The sequence below is a fragment of the Sarcophilus harrisii genome, chromosome 1 (genome assembly GCF_902635505.1).
Source record: "Sarcophilus harrisii chromosome 1, mSarHar1.11, whole genome shotgun sequence".
NCBI classification, from domain to species: Eukaryota; Metazoa; Chordata; class Mammalia; order Dasyuromorphia; family Dasyuridae; genus Sarcophilus; species Sarcophilus harrisii.
In genome coordinates this window covers 250,415,511-250,421,075 of record NC_045426.1, presented here as the reverse complement: position 1 = coordinate 250,421,075, position 5,565 = coordinate 250,415,511, and the positions used below count along the sequence as shown (strand labels likewise).

General features: G+C 35.2%; 1 pseudogene across 1 annotated transcript; it reads right to left on the bottom strand.

The window, feature by feature from the left end:
* Positions 1 to 4,486: 4,486 nt before the first annotated feature.
* On the bottom strand, positions 4,487 to 5,146 carry LOC116419438 (annotated as a pseudogene). The gene has a single exon (XR_004229751.1). The product of XR_004229751.1 is annotated as a 60S ribosomal protein L18a pseudogene (transcript).
* Positions 5,147 to 5,565: the final 419 nt, after the last annotated feature.

The window sequence follows — 5,565 nt, the reverse complement described above, 5'->3', positions numbered from 1 at the left end:
AATCAGACTTCTCTGGTATGAAGGGGAAACCAAAAAAATTTATGAGCATTTTCCAAATCATGAGAGTGCCATGTCCCTTACTTCTGTGATGTAGAAGGGATAACTGTAGTGATATCAAGAAAACAGAAACACCCAAATTATAAATCAGGGGGGAAATGGTGTTTTTAAACTATGGCTAAGAAGCATTTCAAGATCTTTATTTCTTACAAAGGACAATAAACCTAAGGGAATCTGGGTATTTCATTAAACAGAAATGGACTGGTACACTTATAGACAAAATCGAATCAAAATCATAGTTCATGAGCACCCACTGCTATACTTCTTTTATTAGCCGAATCAGAATTATAGTATTAATTTAAATCAAAATATAGTTAAACAATATAGGAAAATAACAAGAAATATCCCTTCCCTATATAGAGAATTGTATATTCTCTCTCACATATTGCTGCACCATCAGTAAGAAAAGGGACATACATAGAGACTATATGTAGCCACGGCAACTTATACTTCTGACACTTGCAGAATCACTGATAAATTATGATTTAATCAAGTAATTCTGTCCCTTTGGCAGCTAGGTGATGGAGTGGAGAGAGTGTCAGGCCTGGAGTCAGTAAGATTCATCTTACTGAGTTCAAATCTGCTCTTAGACATTAATACTTATGTGATACTGGGCAGCTCTGTTTGCCTCAGTTTCCTGATCTATAAAATGAGCTGGAGAAGGAAACTGGAAACTACTTCAGTCAATATCTTTACCAAAAAGACCCCAAAATGAATCACAAAGAGATAGAACTGAAAAATGACTGAACAAAAATGATGTCCTTTTGTCAATGCAATAAGTGAGCCACTTTCTCTTACTGATCTAGAGTGCTCCTAGGATCTTCTGCCCTGTTCTCTCTGATCCTATAATCTCTAAAAGGTTTCTCCACAAAGCTAAACTCTGCTACCAAATTACAAGATTGTATTATTTGCTATGTAACCTTTCCCCCAGAGGAGAACCAAACTCTTTTAGAATTAGTTCAGGGCTATAAAATTATACCCATCCAGGTAGATAGTAAACCTCCAAAGAAGCCCTCAAGCTCAAAACTAAATCTGTCTTTCTAAATCTTTTTTCTCCTGCTACCACTTAGAATCCCTCATTTTAGATCTTATCTGCTTTATATTCCAAAATTTCTTTTTAACTACTACCATATAACTTGGTATCTGGTCTAGGTCCCTTTAAGATAATTCTGGAGACTCAATTTCATAAAAAATGCAAAAGACTTAAATGGAACTAGAGTAAGATTTCTTTGAACCCCTCCCTCATAAGGCTACTGGATACCAAGCAAATATCTCAATAATAAGAGCCCAAAGGACTAGGTAGAGTTGTTAGTAACTAAAATCAACGAATTCCTTAATGTTTTTGTGTGTCCAGGATCTACCACAGTGCTTGAATATAGGTGCTTAATGATTGTCTGTTGTATTTGCTTTTAATTAAAAAATAGGAATGATAGTATATTTCCATATATATATATATATATATATATATATATATATATATATAACTGTGTCTGAAATATATATGCTTCTTTTAAATCTCTAAGGACTGTCCCTAATGATTCCATATACTCCTTTTCCTCCATCACCTCAATCCTAGCTTCTTAAATTGGGGGGGTCTAGTAATTGAATGTGGGAGTTGTGAAATTATGATTTATTATTAATAAAGTTTTGATTTGTATGTTTATGTGTCCAAGGTCATGTAAAAATTTCTCTAGCAAAAAGGGGTCATAAGTGGAAAAGTTCTCTCTCTCTTTCTCTCTGTCTCTGTTTCTCTTTTTCTTTCATCTCTCTCTCTTTTCCTCTCTCTTCCCCTTTTTGTCTTTCCCTCTCCCTTTACTCTGTATCCTTCTCCCTCTTTCTCTCTTTTTCTTTCCCTTTCCTTTTCTCTCCTTTCTTTCTTTCTCTCTCATATTCTTTTCCTCCCTCCCTCCCTCCCTCCCTTTCCTTCCTTCCCTCCTCTCTCTCTCTCTCTCTCTCTCTCTCTCTCTCTCTCTCTCTCTCTCTCCTTTTTTTACTTTCAGCCTAGTTACAATAATCATTTTTTTTTCAGTCAGCAAGATTGTACTTATACTTAAGTAGAATAGCTATGAGCTGATTTGCAAAGGAAACCAAAAAAATAAATTCTCCATTCCTTCCCCGATTTCAAAGTCTATAATTTTGCCAATGAAAATTCACTCATTTGAATTAAGATTTTTTCTCACTGATTATATTTTGTTAACCTTATTGTGAATGGGTTTTATTGATTCCTATCTTGGGAGCAGGTTTTGGTCAAGGTAAATATGGAAATAGGCCAAAAATCAACATATGCTGGAAGACAGGGAAGAGGCATCATTGAGATTGCAGAAATCCATTCATTCATGAAACAAACATTAAACACCTGCTCTGTGCAAGGCACTCAAGGCAAGTGACTGAAATGTTAACTTCTCTGTAAAACTGAAAAACAGGAGGGCAAACATGATCCATAAATTATGGTTTGAAAGCTTAACAGTGGCACATGAATTACTAGAAAAACACTTCACCAGTTTCCACGGATGCAACCTCAACTCATCTTTCTTATTAGAAAATATATTTATTATCAAAAGATGACAACCCTAGTAATTCCTCCAAAGATGGATAAAAAAAATGTTTATTTTGTACAAAATACTAATAATTTGATTCACTCAAAATTTTACAAGCTCTTAAAAGAAAATAATAAATTATATGAGGAGAAAAAAGAATGTACAAAAAAGACTCAAGAAACTAGAAATCAGTTTATTATCAATTGAATGATTATTGAATAGGCTTTCTGAAAACGCTTACATATGTGTATGTGCATATAAGCACATATATGTTCAATATATGATATTTTTGCATATACACTGATTATTGCAAAGCTCCTCACTTTTTTGCACTTATGGTTTATTCTGTCTTGCAAATATATAAAATAGATACAAGCAGAGAGAGACCATCTCTAAAATATGCCACTTAGTTATGTCAAGCACAACATATATACATATATATGTAAACTGTACTATCTTCTACACACTGTTATAGTTCTACATTCTCTTAAATTCTTCACTTCAGAATAAAACTTCTTATGCCTTTCAGCTAAAAGAGGGAGTTGTATCAAAAAATTATATAATATTAATCATTTAGTATACTATGCATGGATGACATTTAGTAATGTGATGTGATCATATTGCTACAATTATATACCAAAAGATCTACTGTCCTTTAAAAATTAACAGATGACAATAGCCATTCTACAAATACAAACACCAAAATATTCTTAAGACTTCAGGAAATAAACCATACTGGGTAATCATCATAGACAAAACTGTTGTCTATAATTGCCTGGATATAACATTGATCCATAAAAATTTAAGAACAACATTTTAAGTAGATTTTCCCCATAGCTACTATTCATAATTTCCAAACTTCATGAAATAACATCCTTTCCAAATATAGCAATCTAGTGGAAGAAATTAAAACCATATGGGAGCTGGATGAGATATATGTCATCTCTGTCATTCAGTTTGCTCCTAGAGTTGTCCCAAAGAAAGTCAATAGAAGATGAGGTTACATCCAAATACTTGTATTGTTAAAAAAAAAAAAAAGTTATTTTATATACCTGCATAATAGTCCAAAGAACAAGAAATATATAAGAATGTAGCAAGAAATATATAAGAATCTTAGCAATAAGAATGTAGTAAGTTGGATAGCAACTTGACCTCTAACAGTTTCTATCTGAACCCCATAAAAAAGATAAGATTGCAACAAAAATAATAAGAATAAGGTGTAGAGCTTGAATCTGGAGGTCAAATTTAGCTAATGTAGAAAGGTATTATCCACAAGCAAGATACATTAAGCCTTTAAAAAGCTATTTAAGAGAAAACCATAGGTAACTATATCTAGCAAGAAATGACTTGGTGTCCAGAATTCTGTGTCAAAAGCTGACAATCCCTCATGGACTGTCAGAGGGAAAATCCCTGTATTACACATAAAGTCTTCAAAATAGACTTGAAAACTCAGACAATAAACTATATTGGAATTAAATCATTACCACAGATCTATATGTAATGCTGACTTTAAGAGCTATATTTTTAATGATTGTTATTCTACCATAATTTCCAAGTTGTGTGTAACAAAAAGCTTTCAAAATACAGAGACATACTAGAGGAGGTCAAAATCATATGATATCGGAATGAGGTTACATGTACCATCCCCATTGGACTATTTGCTATTAGTATTGTGATGATGGTGCTTTCAAAGAACCTATAGAAAATGAGTTCACATTTTAATAATTTTTCCTAACTACAAAAATGAGTTACTTTATCTATCTTAGCAATAATAGCTAACTTTTATAGTATTTTAAGGTTTGCAAAGTATTTTACATTTGTTATCTTGTTTGATCTTCATAGCAGCCCTGGAAGATAGATAACTATCATTCTGCCCATCGTTAGGGGCACACTGTTTTTTTTTTTTTTTTTCCAACTGGAAAATTTATTTAAACAGACCAAACAAAATATGTGCCTCCTCAACTCTGTGTTCAGAAGAAGGTGTTGGGCCTCTTGGTAGTGAAGCGTGGTTTGTGCTGGCGACGCAGGACTCTGTGGGGCAGAGGGAACTTGATTTTGGAGTCGTGAAACTGTTTGACTGCAGGCCGGCGGCATTTGCTGGCAGGAATTTCTTCCACTTTCATAATCTGGATGGAGTGGGCCCTGGCACGGTGACGGGCACCCATATCTCGGTAGCACTGAGTGACAGCACCAGCCGTGGTCAGGTCCTTGTACTCCCTGTACATGTTGTGGGTCCCACTCCTGGAATCGTAGCGCAGCCAGATGCCAAAGTTTTTCACCCTAAGTGGGGACTTTTCAAAGACCTGGCCGCAGTACACAATTTCTCCAGAAGACTTCTTCATCTTTTTCAGCTGGGAAACAAAGTACCAGAACCGGGACTTGGCCACAACATGGTTAGGAGCAAAGATGCGCATACGATAAAGAGGGGGCACTGGACTCTTGGGAGTAGGCAGGCAGCGTCCAACTACCTTGTACTCTCTCAGGGTGCCTGAGGCCTTCATGGTGCTGCCGCCTCACTCCCCGCCAACCCGCAAAAGGGAGGGGCACACTGTTAATAAGTGTCTGGGCTGTATTTGAACTAAATATTCCTGAGTTCAAGTCCAACACTCAATTCATTGAACTGACTACTTGCTAAATAGAAAAAGATGATAGCAGGTTAGTGACTACCCCAACACTATTGCTAATTGGAGGTATATTTAATCAATTGAGAAAGATGCTTTTTCTAAAATAACAACTCACATTTATGTAGCACTTTAAAATTCACACAATGTTTTCCAAGAGGGAATTAGAGAAAGCATCATCACTAAGTTGCCCCTTTAAGGAAGGAATTTCAACAGATAGATTATTGGCAGAATACAGGGAATGAAACTCATTCCAAGCATGAAAGATAAGAATGTAAAAAGACAATGGAGAACAAGATGAGAATGGGGGCATGAAAGTAGAGGAGTATGTTGCTGTAAGGAGAGGTGGT